At 43.7% G+C, this 26,913-nt stretch overlaps 1 long non-coding RNA gene across 1 annotated transcript in view; it reads left to right on the top strand.

Moving 5' to 3' along the window:
* LOC140916956 (uncharacterized) overlaps nucleotides 1-20,563 on the top strand; it is a 107,968-nt gene extending 87,405 nt beyond the window's left edge. Inside the window, exons 3-4 of the long non-coding RNA XR_012160694.1 lie at nucleotides 5,015-5,117; nucleotides 20,402-20,563. This is a non-coding gene — a long non-coding RNA (uncharacterized LOC140916956). The remainder of the gene's footprint in view (nucleotides 1-5,014; nucleotides 5,118-20,401) is intronic.
* The last annotated feature ends 6,350 nt before the right edge of the window (nucleotides 20,564-26,913 follow it).

Genomic DNA, 26,913 nt, shown 5'->3' on the forward strand with positions numbered 1-26,913 from the left:
GTCCTTCAAATTCCTTTTTTGCTTTTCTTATTACATTTTTACATTCAATTTGGCAGTGTTTATGCTCCTTTCTATTTACCTCACTAGGATTTGACTTCCACTTTTTAAAAGATGCCTTTTTATCTCTCACTGCTTCTTTTACATGGTTAAGCCACGGTGGCTCTTTTTTAGTTTTTACTGTGTTTTTTAATTTGGGATATACAGTTAACTTGAGCCTCTATTATGGTGTCTTTGAAGTGTCCATGCAGCTTGCAGGGATTTCACTCTAGTCACTGTACCTTTTAATTTCTGTTTAACTAACCTCCTCATTTTTGTTTAGTTCCCCTTTCTGAAATTAAATGCCACAGTGTTGGACTGAAGTGTTCTTCCCACCACAGGAATGTCTCAACGAATGCACTGCTAATGCAGCGTGTATATGGTCCAGAAATCCAAGGGTACTCAAAATTATCACGTTCACCCCTTCTGATTACTGTTGCGCGAAGATTTGTCTCATGCCTTTGGTATATGGGAGAGAGTGAAACATCTCTCAGAGAAGAGGCGGCTGTATTTTAGGAATCTGTGGCTCTACTGGATCCCCTTTCCAGTCCTAACCTCTCCGCCATCAAAGAACCGATGCGTGCTGTTGACCTGCAGATGGACTGACAGTGGCAGCACGCAGAAGATGTTTAGTTGAAACACTGGCATAGCCAGGAAACCAAACCCCAGCAACAAGGATTTCGGGAATCGTCATCGGTTGTACAGAGAGATAGTTTGATGTTGTCCCTCTTGAAGGGGCAAAGATTGTTCTGCACCTCTTGGCAGCAGTTTTCCTTGGAAGCGTTGTCCTTCCTGATAAAGTTGGCCTTCTCCCATATACACGTGTAACAGTAATAATGTAGTAAATTATCCACTGGTAACCCATGGAGCCAGCTATACATCACCCAAACCAGAAAATATCATAACTATTATTTACACTGCACAGTGGCCTGCATAATGCAAATTTTTGGAATAAAGAATTTCATAGTATTTCAGCTCATTGCAGCAGACTCAAATATTTATCTCTGTTTAAGAGCGCTGTTGAAGGACCTTTGCCAGCTCAGAGCTTTAAACTTGCTGGACTATGTGATTTTTATCAAATCATAAAAGGAGGGGTGAAATTAAATATCACAACTGGAATTATTACAATGATCAATTAGGTTACATAATCCCAGTTACTATGACTTTAAGAAATGTTTTATCTTCAAAGTGGTGGGAGTAATAACTCATGGAACGTCCCAGTATTTCTGAGTTATATAAGTATTGCTCACCTTATTTTGAAGATGGAGAAACTGAGATGAAGATACTGTAGGTGACTTGCCCCAGGTCACAGAGGCTTTCAGTGGCAGAATGAGGATCTCAAGAGGTCCTGAGGTCCTCCCAGACATGTGGTTAGCCTACTACTCCATGCTCCTTTTTAAAATTTTTATTCCAGTAGCACCTAGGAGTCCCAGTCAGGATTAAGGTCTAATTATGTAAGGTGGTCTGCAAGCATGTGAAGATATACTCCTTGCCTCAGAACTTTCCTTATAAGACTCCAGACTCCATTCTTTTCTCACTAACCCCTACCTCTGGAGCTGGTTCCTGAGGCACACTCTGTGTAACATGGTGACTTCAAAGATGACACACTTGGGGTGGAACTGGAGGTGCATTTTATCCCATCTGCCGGGTACCCAGGGGGTTTAAAAATATCTGCTTTTTGCTGTTAATCACTATGGGCTAGATCCACAAAGCGTTGATTATGACCATTTATATCATTGATATTGCCACTGCTATACAATTGCAACAAATCTTGTACAAAGTCAGCCATGTAAGGTGTCAATGGAAAAGTTATGATTTGCCAAAGTGTGATTATCCTGTTTATATGCATGTATCATTTTTTGTATCTGAAATTATGAATGTTGGCTATGTATTGGCATCATACAGATGTGTTGTATTCCTGGGTAACACCCACCAGGTAAAATTTAGATTAAAGCCAGACAGCCCAAGGACACTTACTCTGACAATGGGCGATAGAACAAACTCATTCTTCCCACATTGCTCTTCCTGTGGACACCTCAGCAAGAATATGGGCAATGGCTACCCCCTGAGAGTCATCAAGCCATGTCAGAATGTGTGATACTCATGTGACCTTGGACTCCATCTAAGGCCAGTAACTTTCCACAAACAGGGAGAATAACTTTCCAGGCATGTGGCAGAGGATATAAAAGACCCCTGAGATCTCCATTTTGCCTCTTTTCTGCCCTGATTCTCTGGACTGTGGATTTACAACTAAAAGGAGCATTTTGAACTATAGCCTGAGAACCTTCCAATCTTTTGGAAGTTACCAGAGAGACTTTACAAGTCAGCAGTGTATTCCATCACTGCTACAAACCTTATACAAAGACTTTGCAATCATTTCTAGGTATATGATCTATTAACCATTATTAACTTGCTTCTTTTCATATTAAACCTTTAGTTTTAGTTACCAAAGGCTTGGCATCAGTGCGATTATTGGGTAAGATCTGAGTTCTATATTGACCTGGCTAGGTGTCTGATCTCTTGGGATTAGAAGAACCCTGTATTTGATGAAACTGGTTTTCAGTAACCACTCATCTTAGAGTTCAGTGTCTGGATGGTGAGACCAGGACTGGAATGCCTAAGGAGACTTCCTGTTAACCAGTGTGGTGAGACAGAAGTTTACTTTTGTTACTGGTCTGGTATATCTAATGATAGAATAACCACCAGTTTGGGGTAATTCTTCCCTACTTCTCAGCAGTCTGTCCTGAATTTGGCATTCTCGGCACCCACCAAGACATGGTGACAGGGACTCAGGCATTGCAAGATTGGGTCTAACTTTTAGGCATCCTGCCACCTACTGGTACCCTCTCCCCCAGGTTAGGCGCCCAGACTTCCTACACAATGTATGGAGAGAGGTGCCTAAGAATGGGATTCACAAAGGTCAGCATGCTGAGGAGCCAGTAGGAAATTAGGTGCCTAATGGGAAGCATCTTCCTCCCCTTGGGATTCACAGCCATGAATCTTTTCCTGGACTTGGGTGTCTAAACCAAGTCAACCTTTTCTCACAAAAAACCTGAGGAGGTGCACCTCTCTCCACTCCTGTTCTTCTTCCTGGCAGCCCAGTGGTTAGAGCCTTTACCTAAAGTGTGGGAGACCCAGGTTCAAATCTCTTCGCTACGTGGTGTGGAACAGGGATTTGGACCCAGATCTCCCACCTCTCCAGAGGGTGTCCAAGTCACTGGGCTATAGGCTGTTTTGGGGTTCTGCTCAATCTCTTCCATTTAAGCTTATTAATTTTTGTATAAATCTTGGGACAAGAGAGCCGTGAGAGTGACTCTCTAGCCTGGCTGATTGGGCACTCATGTTGGAGGAGGGAGAGCTGGGGTTCCATCCCAGAGCCAATGAATATTTAATTACTTTAAATGTGAAGTGCGTTTCTGATCGGTGATTGTAGAATAGACATTTCCATAGGATGTGGTAATGCAAGTAAGACGTTCTTTCTAATTGCTTTCTAATTGATGCAGCGTCAATAAATCAGCAAAGCTCCACGGAAGGTCATTGGAGCTATGCTAACTTACTCCTGTGAGGGGCTGCTCCTCCATCTTGCATCTAAGAGCCAAGCTGGGTTGTGTCTGGAGTTGGCTGAAATTTTCTGATATAATATTTGACATTTTTTGAGTCAAAACATTAATTTTCAATGGGAAAAACCCTGAAAAATGGTGACAACCAAAAAATTCCATGACTTAAAAAAACAAAAAAAAACCCCTCACATATTCAAAAAAATTCCTGTGATCTTTTTTAAAACCAGGTCTAGTTATTTCCTTCCAATACATCACCTGTGAGAGAAGTTCTGCAGGACATAGTAAGACCCCAGTTACCTCCATGCTAAGCACACTATATTCAAGTGAAACTCAAGTGCATTGAGATCTACTGATAAATAAGTGCCGTATAAGGGTTAGGTTTTATTTATTATTACCTGTGCAATGTCATTGCTGCCCATGAGTTTCCACAGGTGTAATTCATTGGAACTCAGTAACCACTTATGCCAATGCTGCACAAGGGAAAACAAAGTCCAGCTCACTCTCTGAGCTATATTGTTTCTGCAATGCCGTCAGGAGTAAAAATCGGTAAAATTATTATTATTAATCACTGAAGTCAGTAGATTGGACTCTGAATAAGCACAAGAGCTGATTTGCTGGGCAAGGCGTTGATCTACAATGTGATGCATGTGGGTGGCGCTCCTGTGCCCCTCTGCAGGCATAGGGATCTCTGTTGCAGGATCAGGACCTAAGAAGGTGCCATTTTCATAAAGTCACTTTCCAGAGCAGAACTTGCAAGTTGAATAAAAAACATAAGAAACTCGTATTTTAGAACTATGCTCTGAACTGGTCTTCAGGATTCCCTATTCCTTTTCATCAGTAGACGGCAGCAATTTTCCTAGTCTTTCTCTGATAAGATCAGCACATTGATTACAGAAATCTATTTATTTTAAAAGCTAAACATTTCAATTGCTCTTGTCGATGAGCATTGTTATTGCCTGTTAACTAAAATGCAGATCCGGTACTACTCCTGTGATTAGCATAGGCAGTACACTAAGCAGGGGGTTAGTCAAATGTGCAGGGACAGCTGAGACAGGAGTGTGACAGATCTGGCAATTTCCTGCAATATCCTTGGAAGACCTTATTTATTAAGTGTATGTATTAGTGCGGGCAGGGATAGTGTGTAACCTCTCAAGGGGGTACATGTGACAGTGCAACCCTATGCAATCGCTTTGGGGTCCATTGTTTTTAAATGAATGGTTTATATGTGATTGTGCTCTACTCCATGGGGGAGGGCTAGCACAGGTCCTCCAGGAACTGACAACATTGGGTGGTGGTTAAGAAAACTCAGCCAAGTTGTAAACCCTCCCAGGGATGATTACATATACTAGTGTCTCCAGAGACCAACAGACAAAGGATTTTGGATAAATAGCCTGACTCAGGCCTTTTTTCTGATCCAGCAAACAGCCAGGACTTTGTGTCCCAGAAGGGGCCTCAATGCTTGCCAAAGGGTTGGAAGGACTTGACTGGCTAGAGCTCCATGAGACTGATGGGTGACCTCTGGTAAGTTTTTTTTGTTTTGCTTTGTTTTGTTTTTTTTTAGCCTGTGTATGGGTTCTTTTGTTTTTAATGTTCTCTCTCTAATGCTTTTACCTTAAGAATAAATGGGCTTGCTTAGAAATAGCTGTGTGGTAACTTGTAACTCTGGGCAACTACACAGTTTGTAGCCTTTGTAGAGAAAGCAGAGCACAGACACTGGCCTGTTTAGTCAGTCCGGCTTGCTGGGCATATCCCACTGTTAGGCAGGGAGCTGTGCAGCCATGAAAACCCCTGGTTAGAAGGGAGCGGCATACGGGTCTCTGCCTAAGAGAGGTGATGGGAGCCTAAAGGTGGGTGCCCTGGGTGGACAATGGATGGGGAATACAGGGGCAGTTACCCTAAACTGTGACAAGGAGTATGAAACTGCTTATCTGTTTCATGTCTAAACATCTCCACTACTGTCAAATACTTTCACTAGTACAGCCTGAAGGCCCAGTCCTCCACATCGGCTTTGATTGCAGAGAGAGCTGCCTTGAAGGAACAGCTGAGAATTGCCGACAACATAGGGGAGTCCTTGGGTGTTGCAAAGCCAATTTAGCTGGTTCTGTGCTAGCTACCCTGCCCTGCCCCTTTCAGCATAGGAGGGGTGCACACAACACCTTCACATCCCAAACGGTGCAGCAGTTTAATTCCAAGTAGCCTGGAGTCTGCTCTAAATTAGCCTGGATGCCATTGTGGCTATATGGTTGCTGAAGATTTGTAGAGTGCAATGGGATAGAGCTAATAGTCTAGCCTTCAGCCAGGATTGTCCCAAGAAGGAAGTGGTATGGTCCTTTGTGCTTACTCTTGTAAATGAGGCTAGAAGGATTCCCCCAGCCCACCAAACACACATGATGAGAATAGCTGAACGGAGGGGCCAGACAGACTGAAACTCAGTTCAGTCCAGAGGTAAAAGTGCTAAGTTTAGAAGAGACTGGAAATGATCCAGCTCAGAAGCAATTCATTTGTACATATTACTTGAGGCTGCTTTTTCTCATATGCACTGGAAATGTATTTCCAGGAGACAGTCATTAAGAGACTCCTTTTTAAATGAAATTTCTGTGTTCAGTACAAAGGTTTGCAAACAGGAGATTGAAAGCAAGGGAAATAAATCAGGCAAAGCTACTTAATGAATCTAAAATATAATGGCTCCTGTGATATGAGCATAGAAATAATGATGTTGAAATTAGGGCAGCTTCATGAACTTCAAATGAATAACCAATCTCCAGTGAACAGAGGGAAAACTGATTTTAATTACTATTTTAAACTAACATTTTGGTGTGATAAATGTTTTATGCTTTTGCTATAATATGGAATTAGCTGCTTTCCCTCCCTTTAGTCTTTGGCACCGGCTTTGCCTGCTATCACACACTCCATCAGCTATCTCAGTCTTCAGTCTTGTAAAATTATTTCTAAAAGCTGCAGCCAATTTTTAAAGTTTATGGTCCATTTCATAATGGCTTGTAAATTAGCCCTTGCTTCTTTTTAATGATGCGTCCCAGAGGCTTGAATGTACCACCCTGAGATGTATATGCAAGGCCAAAAATTGGACAACTTTATAAGAGGATGATTGTTTTAAAGCCTATTTAGGTCTTTTCCCCCCTTAAATGTTGCACAGATTATGAACAGTAGCCTTCCAGTCCATTTCTGGTAGTGCATTAAGAGCCTGTACATCTAGTGCAGATTTATTAATATCCCGTCAGCATAATGCAGACCAAAAGGACTCTGAGCTGCACTAAATCAGAGTGAGACTTAGAAGGAGAAAAAGAGGGCCCCCAGAATGATCTAGACAACAGTCAACAATTCCTAGTTAATTTATTAATTAATATTTATTATTATTATTATTATTATTATCATCCCTTAATTGGAAAATAAAATCCAGGGCTGTACATATCTTGTGCTGAAAGCAGACTTTTACCTAGCTTGTCTCACTGATCCAGCTACCAGTCCTGCAGCAGGTTTACTCATCACTTTATATTTTGTTAATTTATCTTTTAATACCCCTTTGAGCATGAGGTGAGGTCACTGCAATCAAGCTCTATTAGTGACCTTTCATTTCAGCAGCTTTGCCAGCTTCTGTGCTAGCCAAAGAGTAACTTTCCCAGCAGCTTGAAGGTAAGCTTTTAACAACTCCTTCAAGTACTCCATTGGGAGCCTAGTAATCTTGTATTTGTGCTTCCCTTGGGGACCCAGCCTCCTAGGTATGCACCATGAGCTCCACTTTCTGGGATTGGATTAGTTCATTCACTGCTAAAGCCTTTTTTTTTTTTCTTCCAAGGTGCACAGTTGAACTCCCCCTCCAGTGAAGCCCCATGGGCATATTGAACATTCTAGGAACAAAAAGCACGATAAAGGTTCTGGGTAAAATGTTTAAAAATGCCTAAGTGAATGAAAAGGGTAAGACCTTCACTTTTTGAAAATGGGATTTAGGCCCCTAATTCGCTTAATTACTTTTGAAAAGGTCATCCATTGGCTACAGCCTCAAGTTGGTTACTCAAGTTTTCCTCATATAGGACGATGATCAGTTCTTGGTGTGTTCCCCTAATGTCTGCATCAGAGTGATTTCTGTCACTGGAATATTTTAGTCTCTTAAAAAGACTGATAAATGATAGCACAGGGGTCTGTGTTCTCTCAGTGACTTCCACAGCAAATCTGCTGAAGGCACCAGTCAAAAGTTTCTTTCCTAACTGCCAGCATGGCAAACTCCTCCTTGGATCTGACAATCAAGCATTGTTCTTTCTACCATATGCAGATTTAGATGTTGCAGAGTTATGTGCAGTAAAGTTCACACTGAGATTTGCCATGACAGCAGGGTCTAAATCCCTTTGTTATACATGTAAAATAAACACTTGTTAGTTGGTATCAAATGTACATCACATCTTCTCAAAGTACAGGTTGAATTTTCTGGGAAGTTAGAGGTAAATTTCTCCAGTGGTTTGAGTTACAAATATAAGTCTACAAACTAAGTTGTCTCCTCCCCCCCCCCGGCCGCTGCCGCCGCCGCCAGATTCCTCTGGTTTTGAGAATACAGCCTCTTTGGGTACATGTATTGTATGCACAATGAGGCTCCGCCTTCCTACAGGCTTCTAGATGCTATTGTAATATAAATGTTTAACACATGGGTCTTCCTATTTTCTGTTTTCCTGTTGCTGATCCCTCTCATTGCTGTTTCTTAACAGCTGGAGAAATAGACGTCATCTCAAAAAGGTTATGGCAGAAATAAAAAAGAGCCAGCAAAGGGCAACCAAAATAATTAGAGGCATGGGAGGGCTTTCTTATGAGATTAAACAAGTTTAAGACTACTCAGTTTGGAGAGAAGACTAATAAAAGGAGATATGACAGAGAAATAGATGATAATGAATGGCACAGAGAAGAGCAGTCAGGCACTGCTATTTATCCTCTCCCAATATAAGAAGGGAATACTAAACAAAATTAAAAGGCAACAAGTTTGAAACTGATAAATGAGAAATTTTTTTAACCCAATGCAAAATGAACCTGTGGAATTCACTTCCATATGATTTGATATAGCAGAATACAAAAAGAGATTTGTGGTTTGTAGGAATAATAAGACTATTATCCACAACAGCGCTATATATTTTAGGTTTTAATGTACCATGTCAACCTATCGGTCTATCCCTGGCTCTAAGCATCTTTGTCATACATTTAAAAATACAAATCAAAGTAAACCCAGCAACTTCCCTGAACCGGGAAGGAAAACCAAATTGAAACCTATCCCAGCCCTCAACAGTCTCTTCCCTCCCCATATGCAGGAAAACAGAGGTGCTAGCTAGGGTTAATGTTGATAAGGCATTCTAAACCCTCATGCTTTAGAACATAAGACCAGTTGGCTGGGGTTCGGAAGACTTAAGCACACTATTACATAATGGGGATTTTAAACTTTCCTTTGAAGCAATTGCTGTTAGAAAGAGGACACTGGACTAGGAGGATAATTGGTCTGATCTGATATAGCAAACCTTATGTTTTTTTCATCAGTTTGTAGATTACACGATGCATCTATGTAACTGAGTACAACATTTGCAATCGGGATTTAGGTGACTGTGTTAAAATGACAAAATACAAGAGGACCCAAATCATATACAGCAATACAAAAGTAATGGAACCACCAAAGCCTGGGGCCTTTGCACTCTGTTTTGACTCCTAAAAATCCTGTGGCAAGCTTCTGTTATCAGTTACACCGGTGGAAATCTGTAGTGACTCCAGTCAATAAAGTAACTCTGGATTTAGCATCTGATCCAAAGCCCATCGATATCAATGGGGTTTGGATTGGGCCTTTACCTCAGTTATTGGGATCAGAATCTGGCCATTAACAAGCTGCTATCCTTTCTAAATTACACATGTTTAGGAAAGGTGCACGGGCACATGCTAGGTGACTATTTAACACTTATCCAGGTGCTAATGCAATATAAATAATATCTGGTTGCATCATCAATTTTCTGCACAAGGCCAATTAGACACTGCCTTGCTGAGTGCTCAAGGAGTGGAAGGCTCATGCACTGTAAATGAGCTTCCTGCCTCTTGGATTCTTGAGACTTCACTGAGTTTTTGGAGACTGTGGATCAGTTGCATTTGGGGTATCTTTTTTAAAAAAGGATAGAGCCTATTATTCCCTCCCCCACCCCGTCCATTCTTGAACTTCATTTCAAGAAAGTTATTCACTCTTAACACAGATAATTGTATGACTTCCTTATGGTATTGCATATAGCCTTGTCCAGCTGCTTCAGGTAAATGTTATTTACAGATGGCCAAAAAAGACTGGATTATATTAATTTGCCAAAAATGACCTCCTTTTTATTTTGCTCTTGGCAGAAGGTTTTAAATTGTATCTGGTATCTACTTTATTTTAATGACTATATCATAGAATCATAGAATATCAGGGTTGGAAGGGACCTCAGGAGGTCTAGTCCAACACCCTGCTCAAAGCAGGACCAATCCCCAATTTTTGCCCTAGATCCCAAATGGCCCCCTCCAGGATTGAACTCTCAACCCTGGGTTTAGCAGGTCAATGCTCAAACCACTGAGCTACCCCTCCCCCCAAAGGCATCATGCACATACCTGAAGGAGATCAACTGCTTGTTTATCCCTGTTTTGCATGTACCTGATTAATGGAATCTAACCCCTCCGGCAACATAAGAACTAGGAGTGTGATTCCCACTTTGTGTAGAAATACCTGCACTATTAAAAATAGCAGTGTGCAGTCAGCATAGCATGGGGGAGGGCTTGAGCTAACCACCCAAGTACACCCACCAGGGTGAGTACGTACTCGGGTAGGTAGTGCGAGCTGCCACCCGGGCTACCCTGGCTATGACGCTCAAGCTAGCACGGGTGCATCTACGTGAGCTAGGAGTCGCACCTCCCAGCTTGGCTGTAGACATGCCCGAGGGGGCAGTCCTGTAGTCCCTAAGGAGTTTATAGCAGGAAAAGAATTCCGCTGGTGAGATGTAGTGTAATACTTTGTGGCACAGTCTCTTAAAAGCAGTAGTGGAACCCTGTTGCTTTTAGACCTCTGAACCTCGGCTGGCCAGTGTACCAAAATGAAGCATCCCCTGCTAGCAGGAGGTGGACTAGATAACCTAATAGGCCTCTTCGGTCTCATTTCTGTGGAAATGAAGTCCCTGGGAGTGTTGCCAGCATAAGGACTGTAGGGTTTGGACAAACTGGATAGGGTTGCGATGATGGGGGAGCTTAGTGCATGTACGTATGCCATTGTGGAATCCACAGAAGACTAAAGGGCCAGCTTGTGTGAACTCGCATAGTTCCATTGCCTTTTGCTGTAGGCTAGTTGAGGAGTGGTGCCTACCTGACTCTTCAGCAGCTGGTATCTTACTACTCAGCCACCGCCTCTACACTGCTGGGTATTGATTTCATAGAGGTGCTTTGTAGGGGTGGGTTTTCTTCACTTACTACAGATACAGTTGACTTGGTTCTCCTCACTGATTTCTACAGTCGTGTAATTCCACTACTGTTGGTTTACTCCAGTCCAGGTGGGGAAGTGGGCCCCAGGGGAGTAATTAGTAGTATCGGAGAGATCTCCAAGGCACTTTCACTGAATAAAGGCTGAGTCCTGCAGTTGCTTCATCCTCAGAAAGGCCTAACAACCTGAAAAGCTTCAAACTGTAAAGTTCATTCCCAGTCCTTAGAAATGTAAGGAACAATGAAAATTCACCTTTTAGTTAGTGGAAACCCTCTGGAAGAAAATGGATCTTTCATACAGCAGAAAATGTTAACTGCTTTTAGCCTTGCACAACTCAAAAGACTAGATTCTACTCAGACTTATATATGCACTGAGACCAAGCAAGGAAAACGCAACCCACACAGGAATTTTCATGAAGGTATGAAGATGTGAAAAGAAGACTCTGAAGACTCAGTGTAATCTTACAGACACATTTTGTAGCCAATTTTGAAGGCATTAATCCCCTGGTAGCAATTAAAGTTGGGCAAATATACTTGTAGAAGCCCTTCAGCACATATCAGGACTGAAGGACAGAAATGAAGAAAAAATTAGCTCCATAAACAAGAAGGGAGAGGAAATCAACAAGGCTTCTACAATGGCTGTGCTATTAAATTGCTTTTCTTTAAGGTGAAAAATAAAGAGGTGGCATGTGAGCAACTAGGAAGTAATGAAAACTACGTCAATATCGGTGTTGATGAAAAGCAGGCAAGGAGCCCTTGGAGAGAGAAATTAATACATACAGATCAGCTGTTCTGGATATTCTGCATTACAGGGTCTTATGGGAATTAACTAATAAACTTGCTATGAACCACTGGCAATTATTATACCTGACAATGACCATCTGGGTATGCACCAAGTTGTCTTCTCAGCATTCAGCCTCACGCTTGTAACATGACCGTGGAGAAGTACAGAAGTTGGGGGTGGGGTGGAAATGTGAACAGAAAGGGGGAAAAAAAAAGCTTTCAAATATGCAGAACTCTTTCGGCATCTGGTTTTTCCTCTCACTCCAGTGTAACTCTCTCTTGTCTTCAGGGGAGCTACTCCTGAGAACGAGGAGTGGGAGCTTTTTAAATTTCAGAGTCTAACACGCTCTCACTCAAATCAGTGGCACATAGTATGTTCAGCAGCTGATCAGAGACACTCCAAATTATAGTATAGATTACTATACATCTGCTGGAACTTAAATTTATTAGCAAGCAGTCAGAGGCTGGGACAGGTGACTGCCAACATTGTTTCACAGAGAAGGTTTGTGTGGGTGTAAGTAGCATTGTTGTTCTACTCATTATGGCTCCGCGGTGGTATACAGAGCCAATGGGGGGAGGTAGTGTAGAGCTGCATCACCGCAGCAGAAGATCCTAGAGGCATATGAGAGCAGAGGCAAGCCCAGTGGGTTTGATCCTGTGAGGAGCCAAGCACTCTGGCTCAGTATCAGAAAAGTGCTTAAGCACATGCTTACAGGCAAGCATATGATTAAGGGTTTTGCAGGATCAGGGACCAGTGAAGCTCAGACACTTTGCAGCCTCTTCAAGGTTGGCCGTGCACTCTTCCCATGAGTGAGCCTTTTAACTGCAAAAAGTTTTTTTTTTTTTTTAAGTACATCAGAAGCAGGAAGCCTGCTAAAACAATCAGTGGGGCCCCTGGATAATTGAGATGCTAAAGGAGCACTCAGGGATGATAGTTTCCTCCCGGAGAAACTAAATGAATTCTTTGCATTGCTCTTCACAGCTGAGGATGTGAGGAAGATTCCCAAACCTGAGCCCAGGGCTGTCCCTAGGGGTGTGCAGGGCCCAGGGCGGCAGTGACGAATTCGTCTCTTCTGGGACCGACTGCACCGGCCAATCACACTGGCCTGTGGGGCCCCACAAAGCGCAGGACCCAGAGTGGTCACTCCAATTCGCCCTACCCAAGGGATGGCTCTGCCTGAGCCATTCTTTTTAGCAGGGCTGGCTCTACCGTTTTTGCAGCAGTGGAAAAAACCTGTCGCCGAATTGCCGCCGTGGGTGGCAGGGGGGAGAGAAGCGGCTGCTGAATTGCCACCATGGCTGGCAGAACGGAAAAGCTGCCGCCGAATTGCCGCCACCGTGGAAACTCTGCTGCCCCTTTCTGACCGCCGCCCCAAGCACCTGCTCGGAACGTTGGTGCCTGGAGCCGGCCCTGCTTTTTAGGAAACAAATCTGAGGAACTGTCCCAAATTGAGGTGTCATTAGAGGAGGTTTGGGAACAAACTGAGAAATTAAACAGTAATAAGTCATCAGGACCAGCTGGTATTCACCCAAGAGTTCTGAAGGAACTCAGATGTGAAATGGCAGAACTATTCACTGTGGTGTGTAAGCTGTCGTTAAATCAGCTTCTCTACCAGGTGACTGGAGGATCGCTAATGTGACGCCAATTTTTAAAAAAGGCTCCAGAGGCGATCCTGGCAATTACAGGCCAGTAAGCCTGAGTTCAGTACCAGCCAAACTGGTTGAAACTCTAGTAAAGAACAGAATTATCAGACACATGGATGAATACAATTTGTTGGGGAAGAGTCAATATGGCTTGTGTAAAGGGAAATCATGCCTCGCCAATCTACTCGAATTCTTGGAGGCGGTCAACAAGCATGTAGAAAAGGGGGATCCAGTGGATATAGTGTACTTAGATTTTCAGAAAGCCTCTGAGCATAGCCCTACCTGCTCTAGGAGGTTAGCGCTGGCTGCTAGACTTGAGGTCCTTGTGCTCACTGGCATGCAAGGCCTATGATTGCACCTGGCCTCTGGTTGCATGCAAGGCAGGAAGGCTCCTTGTTGCTGCTCCCTACTCTGCAGGCGCTGTGCACAGTTTTGCTCAAAAGCTAGAGCTGTGGTTCCTGTGGGCTTTGCAGGGTTGGGACACAGATCCAGGAGAAGGCGTTTTAGTGTGCAGGGAAGCAAAGCTTTGCTTCATCCTTGCGTAGAGGAGCAGCTTGTCACGGTTACAGGACTAGTTGTACTTTTGACCCCCTCTCTAGTCTCTCTCAGTGCAACCACTCAGGATTTAGCCCTTTTGTCTTCATCTGTCCTAGGGTGGAATCCCACAATTCTCCCACTTCTAGACTGGGGCTTTGACTACAGCTCACTGAATCCCAGCCAACATTCCCCCTAAGCTGTGCACATGTGCAGCCATGCAGCAATTGGGTACCTACCGTGCATCTCGCTTGGCTGGAAGTGTGGCTGGCACCCAGGCCCTTAAGCAGCCAGAGGTTGCAGCATCTCTGGGTGCTGGGGACTGGCAGGAAGCCTTGAGCCAGCCGGGAGGGGTGAGGATGCCAGCTCTGGTGGGAGTATGGCCAGCAACTGGGTCCTGCTGGGCCCTTCTTCTGGAACCTGATGCCATGGAAAATCTCAAGCCAGCAGGGAAGGCTAAGGAGTGAGGTTGGGAGGTAGGGGTCAGGGGCACAACATAGGGAGGGCAGGGAGGCTGTTCAGAGGCTGGTGGTACTGAACATAAGAATGGCCATACTGGGTCAGACCAAAGGTCTATCTAGCCCAGTATCCTGTCTTCCAACAGTGGCCAATGCCAGGTGCCCCAGAGGGAATGAACAGAACAAGTAATCATCAAGTGATCCATCCCCTGGCACCCATTCCCAGCTTCTGGCAAACAGAGGCTAGAGACATCATCCCTGCCCAACCTGGCTAATAGCCATTGATAGACCTGTCCTCCATGAGCTTATCTAGTTCCTTTTCGAACCCTGTTATAGTCTTGGCCTTCACCACATCCTCTGGCAAGGAAATGAGCCCCTGGCAGAGAACCATGGAATAGGGGAGCAATGCAGGGAAGGGAGCCCATGCTACTGCTGAGGTAGGGGTGTCTGCTCTGTGTGATTCTCTCCAGGCTGCGCTGGCAACTCCCTCCGGGGGACCCGAGGTGGGGAGGGACTGGCTGTGGGACAGAGAGGGACAGACCCTAAAATCCTTTCTCCCAAGGAAGATGCAAGCCTGCAGGGAGGGGTAAGGAGTTGGGTGGGGGGAGGCAGGGGCTCTTGGAAGGGGACAGTAGGGGGATCCCTCAAAGGCTGAATCTCCTGGGAGGGGATGGGTGTATGGGCTCATGGGGAGGGAGGGGGAAAGTTGGGGACTTCTGAGTTTCTGACTATTGTGTGGCTTTTAACACTCCAACTCTGGAAAGTTGACGGGCATTCAACTCACTGTTGTGTGATCCATGTGTATATGTATTGCTGACATGTCACTGTACTGCTTTGAAAAGTGTAAGCTTGCCCCAGGGCAAATATGTAGTGCTGGGTGGAGTTGGTAGCCCACTCAGAACAAACAAATTTTAGAGGGAATGCTGGTCCCAAATGTGATGTTTCAGCAGGTCCAATTGGGCTCACCACCTGCAAGTCTTTCCTTTGGGAGCTGTGACCAGAGGTTGAGGCTGTGACCAGACAGCTTTCTTAGAACCAAGTATTGTTTAATCTTAATGCTACAAATACAGCAAAGCATAAGAGAGAAGGACTTTAAAACACTCTATATGCATGTCTCTCACCTCAACTTCCAGGGATAAGGCCCAGCTGCCTTTGACCCCCTCCACAAGGCCTGTCTCTGAGTCAGCCTGTTCCTTTTGAACAGTCCCTGACCACCACTTCCCCCTCCTTGAATGTTGCTTATACACCCAAAGCCCTTTGGCTTAAGTTGTAGATGCAAAGGAACCTGTGAAGGCCTCCAACCCCTGCCAGACTGGTCTGTTGAGCTTGATAGCAGGTCAGAGAGAGGACGTCAAAGAAAACAGGTCTAGTATTGTCCCTTGTGTGGGTAAATGGTGGCTAGCTGAAGCTCTTGTCTTTCCTGTATAAGTGGAATTAACCCCTTGTAATCCTACAGTGAACTTTTACATCAGCCAAACAGAACATATATTGACATTACATAACTCTCTCTCTCTCTCTCTTAGCCTTTGCCCCATCTCCCGCTCCCTGTTGCTTTGAGTAATTTTTCTTTCCCTGTGCATGTTGCTTGTCTGCAGGGACAAGAGTGCATCTGTTTGTTTGCTGGAATTCTTCAGTAAATCAAACATTTACTTTCCCCACCTCTTATTCATGTTTTGAGCTGCCACAATGTTCAGTTTGAAGCAGAATAAAAGCCCTTTTAAATAGGAAACTCCTGGAAGTAGCCACTTTACTAGAGACCTAATGTCAAGGTATGGTACTCCTAGCAATCTTGACAGGGGCTATTTAAAACAGTTATCTACTGTGTATTTTAATGGCAGGAACATAATTCAAACAGCTGAATGCATACCTTGAAAACTGCTTCATCAGTTTCTTATTCTGCAGTTCCCCCATCCCTGTCCCCAGTCAACCTTGATCTGATCTTTTGGGAACACAGACTATTGTGTTCACAACCATTTATGGATCACTTTTCAGTTTGAGTCAAGGCTCAGCTTTGCACTGCCAGCTACAGTATATGAAATTAGAGCAAAGTCTTGTGAGAATAAGCATGTTTGAAAGGGCACAAAAACATATTCAAGGATAATAAAATTCTTTCCTTGTCATTGAAGGAAAGCATTATTTCTAATACTGGTTTGACTCTCCTGCCAGGCATTGTCTCGGCAAAAAGGGCTGAATTCAATTATCCAAGGTTCCTTCCAGAAACTTAAGAAATAGCACTGGCTTGAGGCCCCACCCAAAAAGCTGGAAAACTAAATTACCTCCCACGGGCATTCTTGATAGGCAACATTTCCCCACTTAGCAAAAAGTTTAAAACAAGGAAAACTTTATTAGGGGATAAAGAGGGCACAAAATAAACACGTGGAAGCCAGCAATAATAAAGGAACTGTGTAAATGTGTGACTTCCACCCCAGCGGGGGTCTTGGCAATAGTCTTACACTGAGAGAGGAGGACTGCAATACATCTCCTGCAGTAGCTACTTTCTTTGCTGTGCCTTCACTCGCTGTTTGTTGTCCAGGATTGGTGGAGACCAGAGTTCAGGCAAGTCTATTTCTAGCCACTGGAGAAGTGCTGTCTGGATTGCTCCAGGGGGCTCTATCATCTAGTCTTTTATTAATAGCTGGACAGGGGGGGCCCTTACAGGAGTTCTTCAGCTATGCCATTACACTCTGTGGCTTCAGCAAAAGCCCGTCAGCACAGCTACTTGCCTCTGCATGGCTGCCCCTTCTGTGCCATCTCCCACCTTGAAGTTACCTGTTCGCCTGGAGCTCTGATGCAGCTCTGGGCTGCTCTTCTCCCTGTTCGCCAACAGGTGTCAATAGCTAGCTTCCTATTTCCTAAATTACCGTGCCACTGGACAAACACGGGCCAAGCTCCTGCTTAAGACCTCATGAGATGCTTCAGTAAAGACAGGAGTAGGAGTCACTTGTTAAAGTCAACAGTGCTCTGTGGTCTAGTAAGTATGTCGGCTATCTGACTGCTTCAGTAATGTGCATTCCCCAAAACAATCGGTCAGTTAAATCAAAAGAGAAAGTGAATGTTTCTGGTCTACTGAGACTCTTGAATACTGTTGACTTTTGAATGGTGGCAACTGTATTGTGGAACTGGAAGAGATGCCTTAATCAAGCCCTGGGCATGTTTGGCAGAGTCTGCTCAGATGAGGCCTCCTAGAAATGGAATAGTGTGTGAGGGACTGAAGGGTGGGTGGAGGTGGGTGTCTATAATAAGCTTGAACAGTGTATTTATCTGCACTGTGTCTGATTTGTGGCAGGGAACCACGTACACCAGCTGGAGAAGTGTAACAGTGTGTGTTTAAATATTAGCTTTAGAAGAGGTTTTCTCTTTCAGACAGTAATATGTAGCTCTAATATATTTGGCATTTCAAAGTACTGGAGTTTTTTTTATTAGGGAAGAAATGTTCCAATTCAAAATACACTGAACACATTCTTGCAGAAATTCAAGCCACTTTTAGGATATTAAAATGTTATCATAAGGTAAAAGCTCTGGAGATCAAAAGTGTTTCTTGAAGCCATTAGCTCCAGTTCCACTGACTTATTTTAAGTTTTTTTTCTCGCTGGGAACATTAATTGTGGTACAGAACACACTGAAAGGTTGAATGACAAGGCTGGCTTAAGCATACTGGAAAAAATAAAATGTCAATAACTAAAACCTCTCCATTTAATCTTTGAATCACAGATTACAGCAGTAAATGAGTAGGATTTAAACACTTTTCTTCCCAGATGTCCTAGATGATGGGAATTAAATGCATAACGGTGATGGTTTTAAAATGTCATACCTCGAAAAAATAATGCTATGAAATTTTGAGGACTCAAAGCAGCTAAGGATGGAATAGGGAAATGGATTTCTAACAGACAAGACTTTTGTTTAGTCAACATGAAATACTGCCAATATGTTTGACACTTCTGTAAAATGCTCACAAGGAGAACGTGATCAATAATGCTCAGAAATGCCCTGAAATGTTATGTTTGAATTCAATTACTTTGTGTTGAAATTAGAACTACTAGAAACTTCCATCTGGTGTTAGTTTGTCTGGATTAGCCTAGGGGTGGGTGGGGGTGTGTGTGTGTGAGAGAGAGAGACTCCGTTTCCTGCCAAGAATACTCCATACGTGTACAACGTTCCAACAAAATGGAGGGACTTCATTTGCATCAAGGACCCTCTTTGGCTGCTGGTACAGTGAAGTTTCATGGCCCCCTTAACTATATAACAGTGAAGACTGCTTTTTTCTTTCCTTTTCTTCTGAAGAGGACTGCCCATGTGAGTGACCACATAAAGCAGATTCAGGTATTAGGTTGCTGCTTAACACTTCTCCTTTCCCAGGCTATGACTATGCTCATTTTATCATCTTTCAGGGGTGTGTAACACCCAGAAAAAGAATTAACTGAGTAAACTAGCTTTCCAAAACTGCAAAAAATAGCACCACACAGTTGCAGGTATGTTCAGGCAAAGCGCGTCTCTTTTAATGATGCAATGATTCTTACTTGTTTGTTTTCACGGTTGTCACTTGATATCCTGCTGGAGAAGTTTAGGGGCAGAGTTTTGGGTCACCTCCACACTGCTTGTTATCCCCCCCAACTCATCATAGATGGAGAAACTAATAACGGTATTTTTTAAATAGTGGGGCTCTAGCTACCCACCTGCATGCTAACTGTTCACCCAGTGGGACCATTGCTATGTCTGCTCTTTCAGCTGACCATTTATGCAAGATTGTGTCTGCCTGGGTCTATCGAACCTGAGCTGTGGACCACTCTCCTTTTTGCACGTCAGCCTCGATCTTGGCTGAAGAGCTGGTCAAAGTTCAGTTATCTTTTCAGAAAGTATTAGAGAGACTAGAGTCAAACTCCAGGCTATATATATAGCTATATATATTTAAACTCCGAAGTTTAAATTGTATTGATAGCATTGGTCTGCTTGAAAGAATCATTCCGACACAAGCACTTACAATAGTATACAAGTCTATGCATTTAATATCGGACTTACCTATATACAACAATATGTAAAAACATGCTTCTGTTATTGCCACGTTAACTATATCAGTAGTTAAATTAATAGTGTTTCCGTAATGTACAGCATGCCTTGCAGACTCCTCTTGCTGCTTGTATGTATGCAGAAATCATGTGAGCTCTGACACCTAGGCCCAGATCTTCAAAGGTTTCTAGGCACCATTCAATGAGAGTTAAACACCTCAATCCCTTTGTGTGACTAAACTGGAGAAGTGCATAAGACAGTCAGGGGAAGTCAGGAGGTGGGGGTTGAGAGACGGAAGGAAGAAGTGAGATGGCTCAGTGTATGAAAACTGGCAGTGGTTTCAGAATTTTCTTTGGTTTTACTTAAACAGTTTAAAAGGCCCAAAATGGAAACAATTATTTTTTTACTGTTTGGGTGAAAATTCTGAAAAAATGTGGGTTGACCCAAAATAAATGTGCTTTTTTTTTTTTGTTAAGCTGCCAGCAAACTGAAAAATCAATTATTTACTCAGCTCGGGTCTTAACCTCATCCAAAAAATTGCCAGTAGGAAATGGACATACATTTCATTTCTGTTAATAGATTTTATATCTTATTATCATATGTTGGATCCAATCCCACAAACACTTGCATGAGTAAAGTTACACACCTGAATAGTCCCACTTATGGACAAGTGCAACTTTATTTTACAAGTGTGTTTGCAGGATTTAGACCCAAGTTAGGATATGGGTTTGCTCTTAATGAATCCTAAACACCTCTCCAGCTTCTACTCTTGCCACTCAAGAGAAATGGCTAAGTGGTCAATATATGCTAATTAAATGCCGCCCTGTACATTGTTACCCTGTTCTATAAATATAGTGTTTATTGTGTGACAGTATTACTTTCCCTGTATTCAGGTCATGTCATTCTGTATTGTAGGGCTTTCACACTTCTGGAATAAAGCAGCCATTGCACTTCAACTCTCTACGAGCAAAACACTTGATCCCGTATCTCTAGCTTTCAAGCACATAGGAAAGGAAGTTATCCTATTTCAAACTTACCAACCCTACGCACAGGTCGCTATCAAATTGGATTACTGCTTGCAAGGTGGTACATTTATCTTGTCCTTAAAATAACTCCTGATGTCAAATGCAAAATGATTTCTGAAGTCTAAAATTTTTAACTTCTTGCTGTTTATAATGTTATAATGTATGTAACTTTGCAACAATGCACCCTTTGTATTCCTATAGCTCAGGGGTTCTCAAACTTGATTGCACTGCAACCCCCTTCTGACAACAAAAATTACTATACTACCCCAGGAGGGGGACTGAAGCCTGAGCCCGTCTGAGTCCCACTGGCCAGGGTGGGGAGGCCAAAGCCAAAACCTGAGCCCCACTGCCCCGGCTAGGGAAGGGGTCAAAGCCAAAGCCCAAGGGCTTCAGCCCCAGCCAGGGGCCTGTAACCTGATCCCCACCACCCACGGCTAAATCCCCTGGGCTTTGGCTTGGGCCCTGAGCCCCAGCAACCCACTTTGGGATCCTGACCCACAGTTTGAGAACCGCTGCTATAGCTGAACTGGAAAAATAGGATGCATCTCTGTTTATCTCCCCAGAACTGGTATTCAGAATCTGGGTTACTACAGAAAAAGGTAGGCAGTCCCACACTTTTCCCCTGCCAGTTTATGTCCCTATCCCATCTTACTCCTCCCTCACTTAATTACATTTTCACTCCTGAACCATTTTCCTCTTCATCACCCTGCAGCAGGTTCTTCTCCTCTGGTCCTTTGCCCTATCTAGTAGGGGCCAAAATTACCATTGGCAACAATGGACCAATGATGCAGAAGAGGGGAGGAGGTATGGAGCAGAGATATTTGGGTTGAACAAAAGTTAAAGCCACTGTGTAGAGCTTTAAATGATTCCATTCTTATATGGTGGCTAGAGAGGAGCATGCTCTGTAAGAGACTTGGGCACAATTGTGCTGCTTCTTTGTAGCCAAATGCCCATGTTTCCTTTAGATTGCACACTGCATGTGAGATCTAGCAGTAGGCACTGCATAGTGCTTCCCCCAGTGGCCTATTTAGCAAGGCATTTAACTATATGCATATGAATAGCCCACTGACTTCACTGGGACTATTCGTGTGCTTGAATTAAGCATTTGCTGGATAGGGGGAACATGAGCAAAGTGTTTCTCTCCCTACCCTGCAATTCTCAAAAGGGCCTGCAACTTGCATCCTTTGTCTCAAATGCTTACTGTGCATGTTGCAGGTGGGTGAGACCCCTTCTGAACAGAAATACACTAGTCTTCATCCCAAAGATCAGAATTGAGACCTTACTGCTATACACGGGGATGGGCGGCAAAGCCAATATCTAGGACATCTTGTAGCTATAAATTGTGCAAACCCATGGAAGCCAACTGCCCTCTGGAGTGTAGATTCATGAAAAGGCTAGGGAAGCCCTAGATTACTTTTGCTGAGAGAACCCCATACAACAATTAGTTAGAACTTAAGTGGGGCTAAGAATATGCTCCTGGAGCCTGATCCAAAGCCTATGGAAGTCACTGGGAGCCTTTTCACTGATTTCAGTGTGCTTTGGCTCAGGGCCCTAAGGAAGAACAGACACGTACCATAGAATTAGAGATTGAGCGTGGAGGTGGCAAATGGGTAGACTTAAGTCAGGAAGCAGAGGCTGGTCTTCTCTACAGGTCCAAGTCCACTACCTGAATCACACACAGATTGAGTTCCTGGCTGTGCCCCAGACTTCCCGTTTGACTCTGGCTAAGTCACTTAGGCCTAGATCTTCAAAGGTATTTAGATGCATAACTCCCATTGTTTTCATTTGGGAGTTAGGAGCCTAAATACTTTTTGAGGAAGGGGGCCTAATCTCTATGTTTCAATTCCCACTCTGTGAAATAAGGATAATACTTTTTTCTCTCCCAGTCTTGTCTATGCAGACTGTAAACTCTCTGGGGGATGGACTGTCCCATGCTATGTGTTTGAACCTAGCACAACTGGGATCTGATCTCAGCTGAGGCCTCTGGCGGCTACTGTAATATGAATGATAGGACTCAGAAATAAATGGCAAAAGAAGTCTCCTTACTATATGTGTAAGAAGCTATTCCTAAGCATGGTACGTGGCACAGGGGAGTGTTTTCTCTTCCCCTGGAAGGCTGCTGTCTTCTGCTGTATGTTCTAATGCATCAATACATGTTTTGTATCTTCATTCACTGCTAAGCCTGTGTCATAGCAGTGTCTGTGAAATGAGCTATTTTCCATGCTGGGCTAAAATGAGACCAGAGCATGTGGACTAAAGTTAGTTTAAAAACCTGAATTTGCATTAGGGATTTTATTTCCACTTTTATAAATAATGTATATGCTGTTACCTTAATTATGCTATACTGTATCTTTGATTTATTGTAAACCGTTAAAGTATGTCTAATGATACCACTTCATCTGTTCATTTAAAATTACAATATAAATCAAAGGTATCATTAAATATAATTTCATTTTACTGTGTACTTCAAAGTCCATGGGATGTTTTTACTTCTATGCTTCTAATCTCTTAATTCAGTTGAAAATTGACTTTAATAAGTGACACGTTAAATAATTTAAAACATAGCTCTTTTATACTATAATCATGCCAAGGGAAAATGAAAGAGTAGCTGAAGTGTCAGAGGCTATAAATTGCTGCAAAGGTATTAGCATGCCAGTAAGAAGGGATGTTGCGGGGAGAAGTAAGGTCTACGGGCCACATATTGACTCTTTCTGACGAGTTGAAAGATTTATAGTCCCTCTAAAAATTGGCTATTTTTTGTCACATTCGAAATACATTACAAATAATTTTGTACAAGTCCCTTCTGCGCTGACGGGCGTGTAGCTGTGCTGGGGTTGCTAAAGGTTATCTTACTGCATTGTCTGCAGCCTGCCTTTTAAATATAAAGAGCCAAGCACCGCTGTGTTACACCAGTGTAATCCCCTGGAGTCAAAGGAGGATTTGAAGTGTGCTTAGACTCTGAAAAGTAACTGTAAAAATGGCATCATGGGGTGCTCTCTTTAATGTCTCACAATGACATCTACAGCAGACTTCCTTAGTCCACAGGTAAAAAGACTGCTCTAAGTGCCAGTCCAGCGTACTCACCTGAGGAGCCAAGCTGGGCTGGGTTTTTTCCTGCCTTTCATATCATATAGCAGCAAAGATTCTTCAACTGCAGCACAGTTAACAATTCTGCGTCTCATGTGAGAGCCCAAATAGAATCAAGCTCCCAATCCCATAATTGTGTCGGCTCTGGCGGGATAACAGGAGTTAAAAGTAGGGAAAACTTACCTTAGTAGTAACAGGAACAGAAAGGCCTCTGACTCCCTACGAAGAGAAGATCTACCTTGTACGGTGCTATTTTCACACAGTTCACCAGATGCTCTGCGCCATATTTAACTAGATGGTAAGCGAAGTAGTAGGGAGGGAGTGTCTTCCTGTGTTCATACTTAGCCCCCTGGAATCCTCCTTCAATGAGTGGGCTACAACATGCAATTACATCAATGCTTTACCCTGCTGTAAGTGTAAAATGCTCCTCAATGAAAGCGGGTAGATGTGCAGATGTACTCGACTCCACAAGGTAAAAGGCGACGGAGAATCAGGCCCAGCAAATTTTTTTCCTGACTGGAACTGCCGTTACCTCATAAAATGTGTTAAGAAAATAATACCCAATCATCTGAGGCCTTGCACAGCAGGAGCGTGCTGAATGGAGCTATTCCAAGACATTTAAAAGCAACCTCAGTAACTAAAAATAACAGGGCCCAGCTGCAAAAAGGGTATATGTGTCATCTTAGAAACAGAACTAGGGCCATATATAGCACTGAGGGAGAGAATTTAGGCCTGATCTAGCTCTAATTTGAGATGTGTTTTAAATGTATTTAGGTAAGGTGGTGCAAAACCCCATGATGATGCTCAAATGTTGGTTTTGAGTGTCTTATATCGTTGAATTTACGTCAATTCCTTCTGATATAAGCAACTCTCAAACAGCAAGAGGAGTGTCTAGAGTGCTTTGCACCAATTTACAGTAATATTGCTACAATTTCTGCATGGGGACAAGGCCTGATTGTGCTTGAGAGTTGTAGGCGGCATTATGACTGCCAGATTGGGGGATGGTAAATATGTCTAGACTCTGTTTCAATGGACACATGAAGTTTGTACTTGCTTGGGAAGGGGAACATATGGGCCGAATGCTGTACTGTGTTCTTAGCCTGGGTTTGTATTGCGGTGGAGTCAATTTTCCAGTTTGAAAAGTCAACTCCTAAGATATTAAATAATTTAGAAGCCCCTGTGCTTTTCTGCAGAAATTTGCTGATGCTCCATATTCTGAGCAGGATAGTTCTTGGCAATTATAAATACAGTGACTTTCTGTCCTTGTGAAAGGTAGAAGGCAAAGTTGGTTTTTACCTAACATCAAAAATTGGATTGGTAGGTGTGGTTTCCTAGTTCTCTGAGAAGTAAAATGGAAGTTCTTCTTGATTTAGTGTATTCAGGGCTTTGGGCCTAGTTATAGCAAATTCACAGCTGGTGGAAGTGAGCACAATTCTTCTGGTAGTGTATTATACCCACTTTGCACAGATGTAAATGACTCTACACATTTTCACTCACCCTACACCAGATTTTTGAACTGATCTTGTACAATCTTGTTTTGTTTCCTACAAGTTTTTGTATGGTATTCAGTGCCACCCTACCAGAGCCCCTGGTGAACGTTAGTGCATTCAGTTACCCAATACCCCTGGAAGGGAGACTGGGACACAGCAAAATTAACACATCTTCTATAATGGGGCAGAGCTGGGAATAGAACTCCTGTCCCCCAATCCTCAGTTACTGCCTTAACCAGGAGCCCAGCCTTCCTCCCAACTTTGTTTCCTGTGCTATGAATGTCCCAGTTTCAGGGTAATAGCTCCTACCTCCCCTCCCTCTATGGAGTACTCAGGCAGGGCTCAGATCTCCAGCCATTACCTGTCTCTGGACAGGACCCTTGTCCCACTCCCGGTTGAGCAGGGGGTGGGGTTTATGCCCTGCCTTATACTGTGATATCCCCAGCATGCCAGTGCGTTGCTCTCTCTTTCCAATGGCCTTGAACAGTGTATTGCCTGCAGTTATAAGTTTCCACACAGCTCTTTCTAAGCATGCATATTTATTCTTAAAATAAAAGTATCATATAAAAAAACAACTAACAGATTTAGAGACACTAAGCATAGGAGCCACCCTAGGCCTTATGGGGCCCTAGTAGGCCAAAGTCTCTCCAACCCTTCCTCAAAGTGTGAGGTGGCCTCCTTAGACAGAAGGTCCTGTCTGGTTTGTGGATCAGAAGGAAGGTCTTGTGTCAGTTCAAGCTCATCTTTTTATATGATAGTCCCTTTCTTTGTCTCTTACTCCCTGGAAAATCCAGCTTGAACCACCCACGAGAGGTGGAATTTCTCTGGAGTTGTTTACTAGCTCAGGGGTTATCACTTCCTCTTGTTTTAATTTGTGTAAGAGCTGTGGTAACCCTCCCCACTGGAGTAGAACACAGTCAGACATAAACCATTCATAAATGTAATGCAGTAAGCCCTGAAGATATGGCGGGGGGTTGCAACGTCTGTCACAATGAATAAAAAGTCTTCCTGATCAAACAGGGCTGAGTTAAATGTTTAATTAAAAAATAAAATTCTACCGTGCTGGCCTCTGTTGCTCCCTAGTGGCTAGTGAAGAGCAATATGAGACCCAAGTCCAGGTTTTAGTATAGCACAACTGTAGGCAATATTTTAGCTGAAAGACTCTCGAGCGGTGGCTCACCCTCTTTAGAGCTGAGTTTACTCTGGGCTAATTGCAGGTGGATTCTCTCCAGAGCTATGGGCGTCCCTCAGTGTTTGCCAGAGTGAAGAGTCTCCTACCATTTAAGAGCCCCGCTCCCCAACCCTGCACTGCACCCTCCGGGGTTTATTCCCCTTGGTCACTGCTCCCTGCCCTGCTTGCCAGTGTACAGATGATCACAAGCAAGTGCCCCTGGGGTGCAGAACTCTCCAGATTCCCTCTTTAAGGCTAACGCCAGAGCAAGCAGAGTGATCTGCAGAGAGAACGCACGTGCGCCCCTTGCCCCTGATTTATTAGTGGGTCCCCCTTGCCTCGCTTTATGGCTTTCTTACCTAGCCTAAAGTCACAGGGCAACTTGGCAGTTTAGCAGGGGGGTGGGAAGCGATGCACTGTACCAAGTACCCCAACAACTGCCTCCACTGTGGGCTTCCTGCCCCACGCCATTGAGCCTGGCCCAATCCTGCAGTCCTGGTGCGAGTAAATAACAGGGTGCTCTGCCTGGTTAGGGGCTGCAGGCTCGGTCCCTGGGAGTCATAGGACCCTGAGACCGATTGTTCCAACGTAGGGGACCCTCTGTAGTTAGTGCCTTAAAAGCCACGGGACGGATGCTGCTCCCATTGGATGCAA

The sequence above is a fragment of the Lepidochelys kempii genome, chromosome 9 (assembly GCF_965140285.1).
Source record: "Lepidochelys kempii isolate rLepKem1 chromosome 9, rLepKem1.hap1, whole genome shotgun sequence".
NCBI lineage: Eukaryota > Metazoa > Chordata > Testudines > Cheloniidae > Lepidochelys > Lepidochelys kempii.